Genomic DNA, 20,711 nt, shown 5'->3' with positions numbered 1-20,711 from the left:
AGCCAGCTCAGAGATAAGATACGCGTCTGCTCTTCAGACAAGTTTGACTGCTGCATCTCAAACCCTCATTAAACAGAACAAGTAAACATAGGTTATACTGCTCTGCTCATAGCCGTTTGACCTGTTGCAAAAAAAAAATATATATATATATACTTTAAATTGGGACATAACGGCCGTCACATTAACCCTGGACATCCACTAGATGGCAGTGTGCCGTGATATTGTGTCCAGAGTAAAGAAAAGTAGGTTAAATGACCTAAAGCTTTCCATATGCTAATGAGCTGCCTGTGGCATTACAACACTCTAACCGACGTATCTTATCACAAATGAAAGCCAAACACAATGCCGTGAGGGGGGTGGAGCGATGATCTCACTCATACACCGTCTGTCCTGTCCTTCAGTGGAGGAAGGGCTGGTCACAAAACCCAACCACATTTCCTTTAAGCAATGTATCATCAAGCTGATTCAAGATATTATTACAGGTACCTATGGAGTACAGAGAGCTCTAACCTGGGATCAGGGTTATTGCCGTTAACTAAAATTAAAACCATGATAATGTATTATTATTCTAGTTGGAAACATTTCACACTTTCGTTTAGTTTAAAGGCACAATATGTAAGATTTTTTGGTTTAAATATCCAAAAACTACTCAAAACAATGTTATATATTTTGTTGACTTGTGTACTTGCATTATCCCAAATTTTTCCAACAATGTTTAAATCCAGAGAAACCCGTAATTTTAACCAGTGTAACGGCCCGTGTCAGTGCTTCGCCTGCCAGTGATGTCAATCCACGTTACCCTCGATTTCCAGTTTTACTTCCGTAGAAACCATAGAAAACATCAAAGACGCTTTAATAAATTATGTCTTATTAGACAGGTGATGTATGGATACCTTTATCAACCGAAAACTAGTCATTGTTATATAGCTCATCACGGTTAGTCTTATTGTTTGAATATCTTGTTTTTTTGATTTACCGTGAGTAACATGTTTGTACCATGCCTCAGAGACAAGACTATTTTGTCAAGTGGCTAACAGCAAAATCAGATAGAGCTTTATTTATAGTAATAACAATTAATAATAAATAAATTCATACATTATATTTCGTGCACCCGAGACCTGCTGTCAGACTCTCTAAAATGGAGAGTGACTCACAGGGTCGCAAGACGTAAAGTACATGCTTCTGATGAGTTTTATCAAGTTGATGTCAATAGCGCGCGCTCTCTATAGGCATTTTCATATTTTGCCGCTATGTAAAAAAATCCAGCAAAATGCGCCAGCGCGTTTGTCGACCCCAGAGGATTAACTTTAGCCTAACCATAAATTGTGATTATATATATGATCACTCACATCAAGAGACCGCTGCGGTGGTGGAGTCCATGCAGGAGGAGCAGCGTTTGGCACTGCGTTGCTTTTCAGCATGAGCTGTGCGGAGAAGCCCATTTCCACCTCTATTGCGTTTCAAAAGCAATTCCGCGTAAAATGCAGGTTTCACACTCACGGTCTTCCAGGCCAAGTGCATGCAACCACTGGCGCCTAATTTCCAAGTCTGCTGGAAAGCTATGCAGTCCAGCAGTGCTGTTGCAACCAGCAACACTACACCTACGTACCAGGGTTGCCAACTCTCACGCATCTGGCGTGACACTCACGCTTTCAGCATCAATCTCACGCTCTCACGCACACGCAAGAAATGTCACGCCAAAATCCATTTTTCTCCCCTCTCAATCCGTTAATTTTCTGTTGATGACTAGACCACTGCGTATTAATGACAGGAGAGGAGTTTAAGGCCCACAGCTGTTACATCTCCCTACAACATTCTCACTGCAGTATTCTCTGATCGTTGATTGGCTGAAAATCTTGCACCTGATACGTCAGTTGCGTGTGAAAAGTTCAGAGAGAGTTATTTTTCAGAGCATAGGTTCTTTCGAAATCGGAGTCGGCGCGTTTGAAAGTTTGGAAGACAATCAAGGTAAGCAAATTCATGAATGTACTGAAATGAATGTATATGTGACAAAAAAAAGGCTGTTTATTATGTTGGCCAGTAAAAAATATGCTTGGCTGGTGGATTTTTTCATCTACTAGTCCCCGTGGCAGGTGAGCCAAAAAGTTAATTTCAGACCTACAAATTACGTTTTGTTAGATGAGCTTGCTGAAATATTTCAAAAGAAAGAAGAAAGATGGAGATGATGGAGAGGAGAAGAAGAGTCAAGAAGAGCTTCAGCAGGTAAGCTAGTCCCATAATTAATAATGTTCAGTTGTTTGTTAGCAAAAAGAAAAATGTTACACTAGGCTACCTATTCATTAAAAGATGGACAGTGTGCCCTCCACCTTATACCTCACCACAACTCAAAATATTAACCTGTCTAACCAATTTTAGCACAGGAAAATCTAGGCATGTAATTTTAATGGAGATGTGTTATGATTAGGCTACCATGTCATTATAAGGCTGCAGGTTTTTAACCTAGCCTACCTTTTAGATAGAGGAAAGAGTGGAGAAAGACAATGAAGAAGTGGTGGTGTTGAATGATGAGGTGCTGGTGCAGGAGAAGGAGGAGGAGCAGGAGAAGGAAGATACAAGCACAGAGCCAACAGTCAAGCAGAAAAGGTACACTCAGGTAATCATTTGAATGTAATCTCTTCATACATGTGCTTTGGCTATGCATTTGCACATATTCTACCTCAGATGTAAACTCATCATTTTTTTTACAGGCTAGAAGGGCAGGGCCTGATTCTAAAATTGCCAAGAAATATTCTTCCGCAAGAACAAAAACATCAGCCATTATCAACAAGGCAATTAGTCCTTATTTGCTGAACGAGCTGGTGAGCAACATGAGGAGTAAACCATTTAGTCTGTTGACAGATGGGTCCAATGATACAGGTGACCTTTTTATTATTTCCCTCTCCCATTAGGCTTTTACATGGTGCTTGAATCCAACATCTAATCAATCCAACATAGAATAGGTATAGAGAATGACAAGTTGTTCATTGCTTGAACTACTGCTTTACTGTTACTGTTTACTGACAATGACGATGGCAGATTCAATTATTGTCTGATTGTGTAAAACTTGTGGTTTGTTGTTAAGGAAAGGAAAAGATGAACCCTTTGACTGTCAAAATTTGGGAGACCAATGGGGTTGCCCATAGATTTTTGGATATGGGAATAACAACTGGAGAAGGCTGTGGCACTGCGGCAACCATATTCAGCAAGATGGAGTCGGTGTTGAAAGGGCACAGTATACCATGGCAGAATTGCATTGCTCTTTCTGTGGACAATGCCAGCGTCAACATGGGAGACAGGAACTCTATCAAGTCAAGGGTGATGAAAGAAAACCCTTCAGTGTTCATCCTAGGTTGCCCATGCCACATAGTGCACAACAATGCCTCTGCTGCTGGTACTGTGTACAGTGAGGTAAATTGCTCAGTTAGTCTAGTCATAGCATTATAAAGATGATGTAGTTCAAGCTCAAATAAGAAACCACATAATGTCACATAGACTATTACATGAAAGAAAATGTTAATCTGGTGTTCCTTAGGAAACCTGTCCCATTTGCGTTAGCATTCTTTCTTTAAAAAGAAAATAAATCCTTCCAGATCACAGGGTTCGATGTTGAGGACCTGGCAGTAGATGTGGGCTTTTGGTTTAAGACTAGCACCAAACGCAAGAACATATTGGATGGTAATTCACCCATTTCAATTCTCAAGATATAGTTTGCATACAGATATAGTAATACATTGTTGTTGTTTTTTTTAAATCATTGCACTGCTTGATTGATGTAATCTATATTTTTCATCATCACAGAGTTCTGTACCTTTTGTGACACAAGCTACATGGAGACACTGCTGCATGTGAGCACAAGATGGCTTAGTTTGGAGATGGTGGTCAGTCGGATTCTACGTCTCTATAATGCACTCAGGAGTTATTTTGGAAGCATCCGTAAGTATAAGCCTAGTTTAGATGATTTTGAAACCTATTTGATGAATGATATTTCCATCTAATGTTACAATGTATCATTTTCTTTGCAAAAATGTTTTTGGATTGTCACAAGTTGACACAGTTGCAAGGAATATGAGAATGTTTCAAATCATTATTCATTTGTTTGGATGTGCCTGTTCTTAAGTACTCCACAAGTACATAACACTTATTGTTGCATTTAGTTTGTTATTTGTAGTTGCACTCTCAAATATATTCAAAGTTATTTGTCTACTATACTATTCACTTAACTATTTTAGAAATATTTTAGCCCTGTGCCTTAAGTAATTGTGCAAATAGGGATAATTTTCAAGGGGGTATATTTTTTAGGGTAATGTGTGAGAGTCCGTATTTTCGATAACCTAAGACTTTTACTTTTATTTGTGCATTCAAGATCAGGTTTTTCATCAAGAAACTCCTGTCCAAGTTCTTGAAACCAGGAGCTTTTAGAGGGGTCAATGTGGACACATTGGACCTCAGGGATGAGGAGAGCCAATTGCCAGGTGAATATTAGGAGTAACAAAAACAAAGGTTTTATATAAAATTTGCATTGAATGCAGGCCTTCTGTTACTATAAGCACTAAATTATCCATACATACCTTTTAGATTCTCAGCTTGGTTTTGGCTTCACAACAAGGACGATATTAAACCGCCTAGTGGAGGCAGGTGATGTCTCCAAGGACTCTGCTAAAAAGTTCCATGTTGCAGCCAGGAGCTTTTTTGTCAAAGCAGTCGAGTATGCCACAGCTAAGCTCCCACTACATGACCCTGTGCTGGAGCATTCAAGATTTGTTGACTTCAGACAAAAAATAAATACCAGCTTAGATGATGTGCTCTACTTTGTTCATAGGTATGTATGCACCCATCTGGGTCGTAGAGTGATATTGGTTTATTCTGTTTCTGCTGCAAAGACACTTTTCTCAAAGCAATATATCTCTGTTTAGATTCAACCATCTCCTGCCCTACAACCAACCAAGGGAGCAGGACCAGCTGAATGATGAGTTCCTTGAGTATCAAATGATGGAGGAGGAGGATATCCCAGCATCCATCTGGGGAGAAGAGGTCATCCGGACAAATGAGGATGGGGAGTACCACAGGATGGACCATCTATGGGGATACCTTGGAAGTCTGAAGAATCGGGCAAGTGGCATGTTAAAAATCCCCAAATTATCAAAGGTTGCCCAGGTTGTGTTGAGCCTGCCACACTCAAATGCGGATGCTGAGCGAACCTTTTCAGCTATTGGTCTAAACAAGACTGACACTAGGAATAGACTGTCACTTGATGGCACCCTGTCATCAATCATGACAATGAAAATGAGCAGCCTTGAACCCTGCTTCAGATACGAACCTCCTGCAGAGGTAGTGAAGCAGGCCAAAACTGCCACTGTGGCATACAACAGGCCTAATTTGTGAATCTTGTGTGTTGTGGTTTTCTGGGGAGGTGGAGTAACTATTATGTGTCCCTTTTGTTTTGAGATTTTTTATTGTTCTGATGTTGTTGTTTTACATGTTTTTTAATCACCTTTATTTTTTTCACCTTTATCTTTATTTTTTTTTATAGTGCAATCAATAAATTAATTTTGAAAAAGCGTTTCCATTATATTCGGGTTTTTGTGCATAAATCAGGGTTTATACTAAGTAAACAAGGACTGACATTGATTTTTAAAATTAGGGTTACCAAACATTTTCTCCACGCACACGCGCAAACTGAAATTTTACAGAGTCTCACTTCAGCCAAAGTCCCAAAGTTGGCAACCCTGGTACCCTCCTGACCACTGTACTAAATACAGATAAATCTACGCTAGCTCGTACCAAGGGCGTGGTAGCTTGTACCAAGGGAGGGCGTGGTGAGCTGGAACCTGCTTACGTCACGTAGTACCGCTTACGTCATGTAGTACCGCAAACATCCAATAGGAAAATTCAACTGCAGTAGCCACCGTTCAACCTGAAGAGGGCAGCACTCAAGACGTTTTTTTACACCATATATTGTAGAATTAAAACACTTTATACCCAAAATGTCAAAAAAGTTACTCGAATCAATGAACAGCACTAATAAGGCCCCATTATTACAGATCATTAACTAAAAAAAGCTGGTTTAGGGTTTAGTTACCCTTTAATAAACTTTTTTCCTTTTCCTCTGGGATTGCTTTCCATCGGCTGTGGAGTTGAAGATGACAACTCCCATGATTCCATGCTCATTCACAGCGCCATCCAGCAACGCCTTTGTTATGTTTTGAAAAAGCGACCTCTAGCGGCGAAACTTACATACAGTGCCTTTAAGTTACTAAAATAATTGAAACTAAAACTTAAAGGTGCTGTCTGTAAGAATGACTAGCCTGGCTAACGTCAGACCTCTTCTCATTGAGATACATACCAGATGACGTATGTAGAGCAACAGAAATTCGACGAGGAAGAAAACTTGCGTTCTAAACTACTTAGAACACTATCTAAGGCTGCATCGAAAGGTAACTTCGCGTCTGATGCCATGTTGGATCCATAGATATAAACAAACTGCTTCGGTGTGTCGCATACTGTAGACGTCATCATCGTCTTGCTGCTCCCTCCCCGTTCTGTGATTGGTTCCCTTTTTGAGGGGAAAATCTGGTCCATGGTGTCCAGGCTGCCTAGCAGCATGAATAAAATCACACTGCGCGCAAGGCAGCATGGGGAAACCCAGGCTAAAGAATGACAGCTAGTGGTCCAAATAGGTACTGCAGTCCAAATTCAAAATATCGGAGATTGTTGTTTCCCCCGACCCCTCCTCCTCAGACTCGATGCTCACGCAGGTTGCCAGTTTGAGGACACGCAACATGAACGAGCGCAATTGACAATGAAAGCCGAGGACACTTACAGACTGAGTTAATGAGTTGATTTAACCACCGAACACATAAATTCGGTGGTAAAGTCAAGTTTCTTTCATTTACGCAATTTAGCAAAGATGAAATCATGCTTGACGTTTAAAGGCCTTGAAACCACGATCCACGCTTTGATAACATCCAGACTTGACTATTGTAATGCCTTATATTTGGGAATTAGTCAGTCGTCTATTTCTCGTTTACAAAAAGTTCAAAACTCAGCTGCTAGACTTTTAATTGGGATAAAAAAAACGCGAACACATTACTCCTTCTTTGATCTCCTTGCACTGGCTTCCAGTTTATTTTAGGATTAATTTTAAACTTTTGTTATTGGTGTACAAATCCCTTCATGGACTGGCACTTGCCTATCTGTCCGATCTCTTAACTGAAAATCAGACCGGACGAAGTCTGAGATCAGAGAGTCAGAAACTACTTAAAATACGGACACCCATGGCCTAAAGTATCAATGTCTTGACAGTAACCACACAGAACACCATAGCAACATACTAAAAACAACAAAAAAAGCCTTAACAATCCTTGTAGCAACACCCTGTCAAAGCACCCAAATTAGAAAACTTCTAAGAATGTCAAAATCTAGCTATGATTCCTGTAGTAACAGTACTATAGACGTCCCAACAAAATCAATAGCAAACTCAACTGGTAAATTGAGTGATGAATAGGAAGTCTCTCGCTGTTTCATTAAGGACTATTTGTCAGGAGCAGGAGGAAATGGCAGCACAGAATTTGCATTATGCAAATTCAGCCAACTGAGAATCTGTGATATTTGCAGAGGAAATCTCACAAAAGGGTCTTGAATGGATTATATCATAGTCAGTGATTCCCGTTAAAGTATTCACCCTAGACAAAACCAACCCATCACCCTCAACTCATTTAATACCCACAATAAATTAGGCCTATTTATTTTCCCTCAAGTTATTCTAGGTGTATATAACCTTCTTCTTTCAGCCGACCACAAACAAAGTTATAAAAAATATCCTGTCTCTTTCCAGCTTAGTAATGGCATTGAATAGAGTTTTTGAAGCTCCAAAAAGCACATCCATCCATCATAAAAGTAATCCATACGACTCCAGTGGGTTAATAAATGCCTTCTGAAGCGGAACGATGGTTTTTGTGAGAAAAAATATTTAAATATCCATATTTAAAACTTTAGAAACTATAATCACTGGCTTCCGGTAACAGTACAAACTTTCACAAGAGAGTCGAGATCCGGCGGAAGGGTGACCTCTGACCTATGACATAGCTCCTCTTCTCTTATAGGGGTGAATTCAGGGTGATTGGGACACTTTTTGCCATTGAGATGACTTGGAAAAAGTGTCACAATCAACCTGAATTCCCTACTGAAATCCCTAATTTTTCTTTAAAACTTCTCGTTTTAGACTTCTAATTTGTGACCGGCATGTTTTGCTCTATACTCTGCGCTTCCATTAGGGCTGTGACGATACACCAAACCCACGATTCGGTTCGTATCACGATTTTTGACCCACGATTCGGTTCGTATCACGATTTTTTTTGGGGGGGGGGGGGGGGGGGGGGAATGATTTTTATTAAAACAATATTTTTTATTAAATAACATTTGTAAAACCTTTATGAACTGAACACCAAAGATTGACTATGCAAATTATTAACAATATAAATAGCCATATATAAAATAAATAAATAGCCAAAGCTATAACACTTCTGTTTACAAAATACTGTTGAAAAACAAACAGAACTAAACTCCATTGTGGTGATGATTCGAGCATGTTGAAAATTCTCCTTCAATCAAGTTCTCTTACATTTACAAAGAAAATTAAATGGCTACTGTTTCACACTGAGGTAACTGTGCTGCAAACCACCAATCAAACCTGCCAAGTTGAGGTAAATTGCGTTTTTTCTTGCTTTTCCCAGTCTTAAAGTGAAAAAAGTAGTATTTAATTAAATACATTTATGGTGAGATTACTACATTTCATTTAATTAATCGCTGTTTTCTGTTTTCATTTTGACCACGAACCATGCGCTGTCACTTTAATTCAGCGCGTGCAGCACAAAAGAAATAGACTCGTTGCGGAAACGATCTCTGCACTGCTGTATATGCACCGCTCCTGGAACGGATCGACGGACGGCAACCGCGTGCAGTGAAAGCTCTGACCTGTTAACATGGGTTGCACAAAAAAATATGCACCGCATACGCACTGCAAACGGAGTATGAGTGAAACGGCCGTTACTCAGAGTTGGAAGGGGTGTGTCGCGATTTTGCCTTCTCACACCGCGAAACAGGATCGTGGATCTGAGTGTCGATTTCGGTTTCATATCGCGTATCGTTACAGCCCTAGCTTCCATGTGTAAATTCTCACCTTAGCTTACGCTACACCTATGTCATACGTCCTACATCGTGTCAGAGGTCACCCTTCCGCCATCATATACATATACGATGTATAAGTCATATACACCTGGGATGGCTTGAGTAAATTATGGGATAATTTTCACTTTTGGCTCAACTATTCCTATAAAATTAAGGCTGATACTGATAAGCTGATAATTATTTTCCTTTACTAGCAAATGGCCAGCATTACATTGTGTGTCTGTAAATAAATAAATTCAATCCAAACTCATTTTAAATGCTACAAGTGAATTTAGGCACCAAAACACTATAATATATATATATATATATATATATATTAATGAGGGGAATTTTTTTTTATTTTTTATATTGACCGATGATATTATACCGTTATATATTGTGCAATTCCAGTCAACATGTTACACAAAACCTGAGAGTTACACTAAAATAAGTAATTCTTCTAGAATATAAAGATCTTTTTACAGTGCATAACCGAACTTTGTGGATCAAATAACAAATTCAGCCAAATATGACTGGTTACAACCCTGACAAAAAATAGTCGAGTAAAAAAAAACAACAAAGAAGCTCATCAGAGATCTCTTTCCCATCCTCCCCTTTTCTCTGGGGACATTGTAAACTAAGGAAGTGACCAAAAACGTTCATCTTCAGTTTGAATTCTAATCACACATAAACATAATAGGGTTACACAACTACAGACCCTTAAAGACGAGCAGAGAAAATTCATGAGAGCCTTTTTGTCAAGGCCTCACACAATGTGTCTCCAGGAGACAACAGGAAAAAACTACGACAGCCAAAAACTGGTGCCAAAAATTCAGTTACACTTGCCAGTTACGTTAATTTGGTGTAAGGCATTTATCTCCAATGAATGGAATGAAAGCATTTTGTGCAGTCCTATTCAAACACACTGCTATCCACAGTATCGCACACACACACACACACACACACACACACACACACACACACACACACACACACACACACACAATTATGAAGACATTCCACAGGCGTAATAGTTTTTATACTGTACAAACTGTGTATTCCATCCCCTACCCCAAAACCTACCCATCAAAGAAAACTTTTGTTACAATATTTTTTTAAAAAACATTTTTAATGTTTAGTATGGCCCTGTCCCAAATGGCACCCTAAGCACTCGCGGTCTTCCTACGAGTCCGCACTTTCGTGACGTAATGCCGCTTTGTCGGAAAGAAGTCTGTTGTGGAGCTTACATCAGTGCGGGCTCGGCAAAAGTGCACATCGAGAGCACATATCGACTGCAAAGGGGGCGCTCGGTAGCACCCTTCTGAAACCTAAAATGACAAATGTGAAATGTCCTTATAAACCACATTTACGTTGTAATACCAGTGTAATACCCATGCCATTATACAATTTTTTTTTATATCCTCATAAATCATATAAACAAGCACGCACGCACGCACGCACGCACGCACGCACGCACGCACGCACGCACGCACGCACGCACGCACGCACACACACACACACAATGGATTGAGATGCTTTTACCTGATGAAAATGTATTCTTCTATAATGAAAATGACTACTCCATAATGCAAACCAGACAATGAACACTGAGCAGTCCATGCTAGTCATTAACGTTGACGCATGATGAGATCTTTGAACTTTAAAAGCTTGGTTCAGGCCAGATTAGATTAGACCACCAGTGGAGGGACTTTCCTCAGCTTAGACACTAAAAGCAAATCCAACATGATTAATTAATTGAAGGTCACATGTTTTTTTAATACACTATAAATGTCCCTAGAATTTGACAGATACGACAAATGAGCACTGGCTCAACCAATGGCATGAATCTGGGGCACCTGCATTAGTGTTGTCAAAATACCAACATTTCTGTAGTCGGTATACCAACACCAAGCTGGGCTGACAATGCTGATTAATCAATTTTAAACGATCTTCATTTTATTTGACCTGATAGTGATTCTTAAATCCCAGATCACTCTTTTAGTCTAGGCTGTTTTCAGTTAATGCTTGAACAAAACTTCACTAAACATTATTTGTAGCACGTCTCTGAACCAACAATCGCAGTAAGATTTGTGCTTTGTTACTTTTGAAATGAAACAATGTCTCAGCTTTCAAACTCTGTCAGCTTTCATACAGCCGCCATAGTTCAAGCCAAAGCGTTACCCGATCATCACTTCCTCTTTACTAGTTATAGTCCCTGAGTTTGCGCTAAAAAAGTGGGTGTTTTAAGCAGCATTTCATGAATTCTTCTGACTAACTTAAAAACCTCAGATTAGCCACTGCATTCATGCACTCAATCGGCTAGAATGCTAAATTCTTCAGAAAATACTTTGTAAAGAGAAACCTTTGACGCTTTTAACACAGCATACATACAAATACGCACGAGAATGTGTGAAAGTAGCTGCCTAGCGGGTACCAGAATGATTCTGTACTATACTGTTACTGCTAAAAAAAAGCTGGTATTGTAAAAATTATTTTATTTTAGCACAAACTTGGTACCAAAGTACAAGTACTTTTGACAACACAAGAACTTATTTATACCCCGGATGTCTGCATATCGTCACTGAAGTCTACATACTAAACCTGAGCACCTCTACAACACTGGAACAAAGAGCCACAATCCCAGCTAGACAACAGCTATTTTTAACACTATGAGTGGAAAGTAGAGGTCGACCGATAGTGGATTTTACCGATAACGATAGCTAGGTTGGGCCATACTTGCCGATAACCGATTAATGAACCGATAGTTTTTAAAATTGATACTGGATAAAAACAAATTGCACCTTGATCATTCATGTTAGTTTGATGGTTAACAAATGGTAAACAAATAAAAACCTTAATTTAAAAATGTATTAGTACATGTTAATTAACAAACAAACAATGAACAATCCTTATACAGCAGTTATTAACCATAGTTAATGTTACATATGGAATTTTATTGTAAGTGTTATCATTTCATATAAATCCAAACAGTCATGCTTAAAGATGGCCAACTTTAAATATCTACAACGCCAGAGCATTGAAATGACATAAATATTACATGTATAGTCTCACACTTTTGCTTCTATTTTATAAACACTTGATGATTATCTAATCAAAATAACAAAATACATATTAAAGTGATGATGAAAAAATAACCGAAATCGAATGCTTTTCTGATTTATGTTTCTGTCGGCTGTATGAACATATCAGTTTGCTATCTTACATCTCTAGCTTTAAATATGCAACTTCTCTGCATATTTAATGCATGAAAGTGACTAGCTGGATATAAACTAATGCAAATAGATGTTAACAATTGTGACATTAAACATTCGGTTCGGACTTAGTTTATTTTTGTCAGTGTTTTTACCACTTGAGGTACTGGTACTAATGTTAGCGTCCTCTCAGCCTCGAAGGCAAACAAACAAACTGTTGTGCTGTTCTTTCCCTACTAATGCAGCATTTAGTCAACAAATTAATCGCTTTATAATGATATGAAAAAATACCTTTTAGCTGTTGGTGGGTTAAACGCGCATCTGAGCGCTCTCCACGCAGCGTGTGCTCTCAGTGCAGCACGCAGAATCACGTGTGGAAATAAACAACACAGGCATCAGAGAAAGTTTTTATTACACCTCTAGAGGCCGCTCTTGTACTGCATGATGCCAGCAGAGCCTTCTCAGCTCTCTGACTGTGTAATGAATGACAGCGCGCGCTTCTCAGCCGCTCCAGCAACGGACGCAACCAGGAAAAACTATCGGTATGTATTTTTGCCGATAACGATAGTTCCACCAATCAACTATCGGTGCCGATTAATCGGCAAAACCGATGAATCGGTCGACCTCTAGTGGAAAGAGAGAGAGAGCGAGAGAGATAGAGAGTATGAGAGAGAGTGGGTCAGCTCTTTCCCAACGCATTTACCAAGAGGACAAATGGTTTATTTCAGTCTTAAGAGAAATGATTTACAAGTATTTTACTGCTGACCCAAGATCAGTTGAATGTGTCACATAATAATAATAATAATAATAATCATCATCATCATCATTCATCATCTTTAAGATCATAATGTCAGAATCCAGGACTAAAGCTGAAGAAACATGAGACCAATGACAGCACAGGTCAGGCATCAGTGTTGGAGCATGGCAGGTAATAAACTTTATGCCTCTTGAAGTGGCCTAGTTTCATAAATAATGGAGTCCAAACGGCCCTGTGTGTGTTTGTGTGTGTGTGTGTGTGTGTGTGTGTGTGTGTAGGCTGTCCATGTAGCATTACTCATGCTGAAAAACTGAAGGGAGTTACTACACCTCATTCTGTTACTGTTCAGTCTCATAGTTCACTTAGTTCAGAAAGGCTTATTAGAAGCAGCCGGTTTCTTTTCAATAAGCAGACATTTATTATTTCTCACTTCTCACATACCGGTTCACTGTATGAATGTGGCAATTTATGCAAGAATGGTTTTACTGTTAACCATCCATAAACAGGCCTAAAAGGGAAATCACTGCAGAAAAATGTCCCCAAATTGTGACAATAATGACACTTGGCAGATTAACAGAGGTGTCACATACATTTTTCTGTTCAATTATGAGTACTAGGCAAGTATAAAAAGTATAAAAGTGGTCATTTTCATCTTCACTATTATCAGTTAAATTACACCAAGTCTACATTAAAGTCCCCAAGTGGTGAAAATCAAGATTTTAAATGTTGTTTATATGCTTATGTGGTGTTTTTAATATGTTTTTTTAACCATGTCAACACCATTGCAGAGTATTTTCTCCTTAAAACTGCAGTGAACCAAAGACACTCTCAAAATGCGCTTTGTTTCGCTGGTGTTTCTGACGTCACAAACTATCTTGTAACCAATCATGTCAATCCAAGGTGTGATCATCAACAAGTGGATCTCAACAAGTGGGCTAATTTGCATATTCATGGAGCATATTGACCACAAAGGAGGCGCTCTCGAGCAGCCTACAATGACAAAATGGGACACCCTACGGTCTCATGGACTTCACGATAACGCGCACACATCGGTCGTCCACAAGATCGTAAATGCATATGAAGTGTGCCATTTGCGACAGGGCCAATCCCCGAACTTTGTACACTCTGACCTGTGATGGTTCCTGCATCTCTGCAAATCCTGGAGGCATCATTGGCAGTGGTCTCGCTTACATACAGCTCCTCCTGCTGGTCTGGAGCAGTGGTGGGTGGGTTCCAGAGGCACTGATGAGGGTTCCGGGGGGAGAGCGGGACGGGCAGGGCTGAGGCTGTGGCAGTGGGGGGCGATACCACGGTGTCCAGCTTGACTGCTTTTCACAGGTCAACCCCAGGAGCCATAGGAAACTCTCTGTCAGAGAATCAAGAGCATCTCTGATAGGACGGATCTGGAGAGGAAGAGGAAGGTAATGTAAAGCCAACAGTCGCTCAAGTCACAGGATGGAGGTTTGTCTATAAGAATAATAGGTTTGACAGATTTTAAAAGGAGTCTCAGCATCAATATCCTTCTGCTTGTCAAAAATGTCAGAAGAAAACAACTGTCCTGATATTATATTCAAGAAACAATCCTCATTGAAAGGATGGAATTCTTGAAAATAAAACTTTATTACTTACTAATAAAAGGCATAATCTTTAATTATATTTCTTAAAAACAAAACACCCGAATGTTTATAAATATTTTATAAATATTTATTATTAATTCACTTTTTTCTTTTTTTTTTTGGAAAGGAATTACAAGAAAAGGTTATGCCTTTTTTAAAATGTTTAAAAACTTTGGTCAAATCAAAGTAATGTGGCATGGCCAACAGAATTATGCGGTGCAGCAATTCCTGAGGTGTGTAAAATAGTGTTAACTTTTTAAAAATGTCATAAAAAATAATGATTAAGATCTGTTTACTCATGTTTTACCTGACTGTTATAACAAACAACATTTGAGCAGTTAAAGATTTTTGTTGTAAATGGCATAAAGCTTTTTTATTTTTAAATGTGAAACATGATAGATAGATTTATAAAAGATTATTCTTGTCCTTTGCCACGTTGGTTTGAGTTTTGTTTTCACTTTCACGTTTCATGTCTTTTATTTTGTAATTTAGTCACAGTCATGGTTTCCTGGTTTGTCATGTGCTTCCCTAGTCTCTTGTGTATGTTCTGATTGGTTCCCTTGTTTCATTGTCACGTTCTCATTGGTTAATTGTGCATTGCTTTCAGGTACCATTAGTCTTTGTGTATAAATAGCCCTCATGTTTCCATTGTCTCTTGTCGAGTATTGTCAGTGTAACCGCTTTTGGTGAGTTCTTCTGTTCATGTTTAAGAAGTTAAGTCAAGTCTTTGTTTAGTTTGTTATTTTGTTCACTTGGGTTTATCCTACGCTCGCCTCCAGTGGATCTGTTACATACTTATCTTGGACACTTATTATAAATGGATAAACAAATCTACCATGTGATGCACAGCAAAGGCCACAAAGAATCTCAGAAAAGCCCTACAAATCAATACAACAATTCATTTAGCTGATACAGATTGAAATCAGCCTGCATTCCATTCAGTCAGTGCTGTGATTTACTGCTGTACTGGGATCAGCAGTTAACCCTAAATCGACCAGACAAAGCCATTAGGACTGCCATGTCTGCCAGAGCTGTGCTGTATGTTACAGCAATCAATCCCAGTCTTGGTCAACCAAGGCCACAACACAGTAGAATTCATTGTTAAAGCAGTACTGTGCTAACGAAGACTATTGCTGATAAATATGCGGTTGAGCTTGCTGAATGGATTTGCTAGTGAGAAAAGTAATGTGTGTAGTAATAGACATTAAAGCACAATGCGGTTTGTTGCATCATTCATTGAATGGTCTAGAATGATCAGGCACTGGTGTTAGGGCCAACACACACACACATAGACAGACACACACATAGACACATTACACAGACACACACACAAGCTGGCTTTAGAAGCTGGCAATGATTTACTGTGAACAGTTGGTGAGAGATGCTGTTGGTTACAACAGAAAATGAATTTGCCTCATCCCTCAGTTTGTAAAATCATGCATACAATGAAAGTCTATAGAGCTGGTAAGTCCCGCCCCTTCCGCTAACCCCACTGGACCTCTAGGTTGAAAAATCGTCAATGCAAGTGAATGGGAGAAAATAATTTTTTTCTGGTCCCGTTTGAATTGTGTCATGAATGTGAACATATGTTGTCTGTGAATTTTTTATATAATTTTTCGTGTAAAGAATGCTGCAATTTAGCAGCTAGAAATTTGATACGGTTAGACTTTGTGTGAGAGCACTTTGTGGACTACAACTCTTCGCTGCTTTCGACGCGTTTGAAACGTCACCACCACTCGCACACGGACACTAGCTCACGGATCCCGCTAAACATGGCTGTGTCTTTGGTGCACTTCACCGCCTTCTTTCAGGGAGAGGACAAAATCCACGGGTAAGTCAACTTTATGGGGTGACGTCACATAGGCGACATGTAGTCTTTCTCGTTATGTCTTTTCCACAACTGCTAGCCGAAGAATCATACCATATACTGTCAAACTCATAACATGAAAAATTATATAAAAAATTCACAGACAACATATGTTGACATTCATGGCACAATTCAAACGGGACCAGAAAATAATTCTTTTCTCCCATTCACTTGCATTGACGATTTTTCAACCTAGAGGTCCACTTGGGGTTTTACGGATGGGCGGGACTTACCAGCACTATAGGGCAAGACACTGCACCAGGTTACATGTTTGAATTTCTGAGTCCCTGGCTTGAAAGTATGGCCACAAGAGGCCATTAACACATGCAGTATGTGTTAATACCAGTGTGATTTATAAGGAAAAAATAAAATAAAAACCTTGACATGATAAGAATACTAAAAAGAGAATGTTTACAAAAATTCACCCACAATTATGCTGATTATGTGTTATCAGATGGTCATTCAGCTAGAAAATATCATTTATAGATGTTGTTTAACCAAACAACGTGATTTAATAACCAGAAATACCTTTTGAACTCTATGGAATGTCTAGCCTCTAAGACTTTCACTCACTATACAGTATGTGCATTAAACATTTTTTTTTTTTTTTGTCAGATGCTGTAGATTTAATTTAACTTGTTTTAAACTAACATTTATTCATTAAAGGAATTATTTATCCAAAAATATAACTTCTCTTATAAATTACTTATCCTCATGTTGTTTTAAACCTGTATGACTTTATTTCTTATGTGGAAGATAAAATAAGATATTTTGAGTGTTGTTTGGATGAGTCAGTAATGACAAAACTGTTAACAACATGCTTCAAAATATCTTCATGAGTAAATGATGATAAAAAGAACTATCCCTTTTAAAGCCAATGCACATCAGAAGACTCACATATACTCAGAAAACTTCTGTATCTAAAGTTTTAAAATATTAAAATACTTCTGACAAAGTTAACATTAACAATTCCATAGGCTTAACAAAAAAGTTTTGCTTGAGGCTAGACTGGAAGAATTAAAATGTGGCTCATAAATCTAATTTCTAGCAGTAAACACCCATAAGAACAGATTTTTCCATTCAGAAAGCACTGGTGTCCATTCTCACTTATTTATCACTAAGAATTATGAGCTCATGTAATATGAAGCCATGAAGAGCATGACCATGACGTGGGTATTCTCTCAAGCTTACCATCTGACAGATCTGGCAGCCTTTCCTAATGATACTCAATAGTAGAGCTGCACGATTCTGGATAAATTGAGAATCAAGATTTTTTTGTTTTCGAATATAATGATAGGCTAATTGCTCTGTCTGGTTCAGCGGCAACTCAGATTTTAATGTTCCGGTGGGATTTTGTCAAAGTTTAATAGACATAGCCGAATCGTAGTCATTTAGGAATGAGATCATGTGGGTGTTTGAATCGAGATCGCAATCTTTTAACAATCGTGTAGCTCTGCTCAATAGTGCATTGTTCTGTGGAAACTCTATCTTGAAACATGGATTTTCCAATGGTGCACCAGCATTCTGAATCTGAGTGCTTTTAAGGTTCTGTGAATCAACAGTATGACTCTTGATGAGGTGGTCAAACTTAGTGCAAAGGTCAAGCACATGATTAAAAGGTTATTGAAAAAATTAGGGCAGTAAAACCTTGAAACGCTAGTTCTCCCTCACTCCAAAGCATCACACTCCTCCTCACACTCATCAGTGTAACACATAACGTAATCCATGTACACAAATGGGAAGGTCAGATCAGAGGGAATACAACCATAGAAGGGTTTGAAATAGTCTGCCAAAACACTTTTCTAAATGTTGTAATTGTAAAGTCATCAGAATTGTGTAAATTAATAGGTGTGTGAGAGAGCTGACAGTTACGATCTTGGACGTCATGTTCTTTACGGTCATAAAAAAATGATAAGGAATATTTGTGCACAACACAATAACCAAATATGCACTAAGCAAAGCTGTTACTGAACTTCAGCATTACACGTCTGTGAGATGTTCAAGGGCGATTATTTTATTTACATAACATGCATTAGTGTGTTTCTATTTCAAATAAGTAATAAAAAAGGCGAGGAGATTTTCTGATCTACAGGGTGGGCCATTTATATGGATACACCGTAATAACATGGGAATGGTTGGTGATATTAAAGTCCTGTTTGTGGCACATTAGTATATGTGAGGGGGCAAACTCCTCAAGATGGGTGGTGACCATGACATATACTAATGTGCCACAAACAGGACTTTAATATCACCAACCATTTCCATGTTATTACGGTGTATCCATATAAATGGCCCACCCTGTATATGTGAGACTGTGTTTGGAATCTCAGAGGGTTTCTGTCACACTATTAGTCTGTAAGAGACTTTCAGTTTGGCGACGAACCAAGTGCTGCTTCCGTGGCATCCACACAGAGCAGAAGAGATCTGGACGAATAGCTCCTGTCTCACACACTTAAAAAAAAATTCTCACTAAAATTAAAATAAAGCAATCATGATTCATTTGTCCCTTTGGTTGTGTTAACACACGTTCTTTATTTCCCCTCTGAACCATCAATTGGTAGTGAAGGAATTAGCTGAAATTTATTGACTTTGAAAGTGTCTTCATTGTTTTCATCCATGAAACATTCATAGTCAACTGTGGATTTAGGTGTGATACACTGTAAAATCTAATTAGTTGGACTTACTTAAAAAAAGCATGCAAACCGATTGCCTTAAAAAAACAAGTAAAGTGAAATAGGAATAGTATGTGGTACTGACAAATGCTTAGTTAGTATAGTTCACTTACACAAGAGTACTAGTAACTAAAAAAGAACTGTAGAGAGTACTTGTTAATTTACTTTAAATAAAATATAATTGTTAACATTGTGTTTTGCAGGCTGAATGTTGAAGTCTGTGTGACTCAAGTATGATCAATTGCAAACATTCAAGATGACTTTGGGAAATGAGTGAATGCAAACAGAGAAAAATAACATCAGAAGTGGAGGAAATGAGTGAAAAGTCCATTAAGATTTTCCCCGCCTCAAAAAAAACACACACTCAAACCAATCAATTAATCTTAACTTGGGTTTTCTGAGTAAACAAAGTAGGTCTAAGTGAATAGTACAGATAACTAGATTTTTACAAAGTTAAGAAATTAAGTAAAGTTAACTAAAAAGTGTTAGTTAGAAATAGAATCACTGTTGGATTTTACAGTGAATAAACTTAAAGCAACTGGCTACTTCTGTGTATCTGACACTAATTTAACTGAATGAAACTGTAAAATGCTACTCTTAGAGTAGCTCTTAGGCCGTGTGTCCACCAAAGCGTTTTTAGCCAGCTGAAAACGTTATGATGCGGAATATCCGCGAAAGTGTAAATCTCATTTCACACATATTTTGTTTCTGTGTTGATTCTATATTAAATTGAAAATACAATATAATGTATTTTCTCTGGCTCTTGTTTTAAATGATTTTGTTCCGTTATTATGCTTGTTGTTGTCATCTGTTGACGTACTACGTTGTACAAGCAGAATGTGGCAGACGCGGTTGGTTGGTGTGGCATTAGTCCCGCCCCTCCTCCACTGTGATTGGACGGTTGGGAAAAAGTGACAGTGATGAGCGCTGCATTTTACCAAAAGTTGAACATTCTACAACTCTCGGCGACCTGTAAAAAACTCCGAACGCTCAGCGCTTCAGCGTGAAAAAGACGCTCAGCGCCTGAGTTTTGTTTTACGGGAAGAAAAACAAAGGAGAAAAAAAGAATATGGACGATCTTATTTCTTAATACTCCACTTTCGTGACATGTTTGTGCCTGCCAAGTTTCAGCTATAGAAGCACGCAACATACGGTTGGTGAAGCTCGCTCTCATTGGCTATCGCAGGTATCACGTGAGAGGCAGCCCGATCAAGAGTCGTAGATATCAAACATGTATTATATTTGCGATTTGGGATCGTGTTGGATTAACTCTTTCCAAATAGAGCTATTCATCTGGTGTAACTGTTTTTATATCGCAATATATTTCACATAAAAAAAAACAAAAAAACATCGCAATGTTAGTTTTTTCCAATTTCGTGCAGCCCTAATGTGTAGTGTTGTCATACAGTGAGATGACAGATG

The 20,711-nt window shown here is 38.6% G+C and overlaps 1 protein-coding gene across 1 annotated transcript in view; it reads right to left on the bottom strand.

The window, feature by feature from the left end:
• trak1a (trafficking protein, kinesin binding 1a) overlaps positions 1–20,711 on the bottom strand; it is an 89,076-nt gene that overhangs the window by 55,484 nt on the left and 12,881 nt on the right. The window contains exon 2 of the mRNA XM_081387849.1: positions 14,265–14,537. The gene's annotated coding sequence lies outside the window, so the exon portion shown is untranslated. The remainder of the gene's footprint in view (positions 1–14,264; positions 14,538–20,711) is intronic.

The sequence above is a fragment of the Scardinius erythrophthalmus genome, assembly GCF_964197995.2.
Source record: "Scardinius erythrophthalmus genome assembly, chromosome: 16".
Classification (NCBI taxonomy): Eukaryota; Metazoa; Chordata; class Actinopteri; order Cypriniformes; family Leuciscidae; genus Scardinius; species Scardinius erythrophthalmus.
The sequence above is the reverse complement of the archived record's forward strand: the minus strand, read 5'-3'. Positions and strand labels throughout refer to the sequence as shown.